This window comes from Alosa pseudoharengus, unplaced genomic scaffold (assembly GCF_046254945.1).
Source record: "Alosa pseudoharengus isolate Yale_2024_CS ecotype anadromous, Long Island Sound unplaced genomic scaffold, YU_APseudo_1.1 YU_APseudo_1.1_scf_10, whole genome shotgun sequence".
Taxonomy (NCBI): Eukaryota; Metazoa; Chordata; class Actinopteri; order Clupeiformes; family Clupeidae; genus Alosa; species Alosa pseudoharengus.
The window spans coordinates 5,933,363-5,935,000 of NW_027468565.1; positions in this window are offsets into that span (position 1 = coordinate 5,933,363).

Below are 1,638 nucleotides of genomic sequence, written 5' to 3' on the forward strand. Positions count from 1 at the left end.
GAAAAAGTTGTATCATCACCGTAACAAACACATCTGGGACACTTTGACTGAATTAGGAGAATCTAAAATAACTGCCCTTTTTATGCTGGAGTCATTTTGAAAGCATGCACAGTATACACTACAAAAATAAAGTACAAAAATAGAACACATAAGCTTTCACTCCACTTCATCGTGACTAGAAGTGAGGGATCTAAATGCACACAAAAACAAAAGGTTTATTTCCCTACATTTTGTTTGGCAGCAGCTCTGGTGGACATTCCTGCAGTCAGCATGCAAATTGCACACTCCCTCAAAACTTATGATGTGGCATTGTGTTAAAAAAAAAAAACATCTTTAGATAAGCACTTTCATGCCACACCTGCCAGGTGGCTAGATTATACAGTCAAAAGTCACACTGCTCACTAACATGGACTAGTAAGCAACATTTGAAAAAAAAAAAAAAAAAAAAAAAAAATATATATATATATATATATATATATATAAAAAAATGTGTGCATCAAAAAAACTGGGAGCAGATACAAAAGTGTTTGCATTATTGTTGAGTATTTGTGCATCATAAACACAGGTCTACTCCGAAGAGTGTTGTACTTCTGATTCTTGGGCTGTTTGCTAAGGGTTGAAGTTTAATGTGGGGACAACCTTTTCATCATTTTGTAAATATACTGCATGAATATAGAAAAAAGTATTCTAAAAGCACATAAATCATGTGCACAAGGTACTAATGATCGCAAAAAAAACTTCAGTGCATCATTTTTTGTTTCAAAGCGTCTTAACTTCAGCAACAGTTTGGCCACATTACCATCCCCCGGTTTCCTGGAAGCAGAGGTAGTTTCCAAATCTTCTCCTCATCTAAGGCTGTCCCTCCCTCCCGGTCTACCAATTAAGAGAGAGAGAGAGAGAGTAAAGCAACTAAGCATGTGAAAATGAGCTGGAAGGCCTTGGAAATGAGTGATTTTCCCCCTCTCCTCTCCCTTTCTGCATCCACTGTTTGAGAAGGAGATAGCCACCTGCAGTTAACATCGCCTCCTTCGTCTCACACAGCTGTCTCTGGGGTCCAGGGGTCACAGGAGGGCATTGCCCTGTGGAGGGACCTCATCCACAGCATGGGGAGAGCAAACCATAACATGCCTGTATCTCACTCTTCCCACTATTTTATATAATTCCTCCTAGACTTCAGCTATATGTGTTCATTTGTTTTGCACATTCTTTTCTTTTTGAGATGAGTTCTTTTAACGTACGAGAGCACTTCTGTAAACGTAAGGAGAAGGCATCTCTGGACTCATCCTGGAGCGTCCTATTCCTGATTGCTCACCCACATGTACAGTACTTGTACAAGGGATTCTTATCTGACATCCATTTCTGTTAAAAGGTGAGAGGGTAGAGATGGTCTGAACATCTCCAGCAGGCTTAACATTGTTATCTCTATCATGCAGTCTGTATCTCACTGACAGATAAAGATAATGCAGGGGCACTCCTCCTCTCCTTATAGTACATTTCATCATATACATGCATAGTGCTGGTGACCAGCTGGCACAGAGCTAATGCAATGCCTCAGCACCTTAACAAGACTGCACTGGAAGAGTCTCAGATCAAGTTTTTGTTATTGAGAGCAGTCAGTTAGGCTAATTTAGAGAGGTG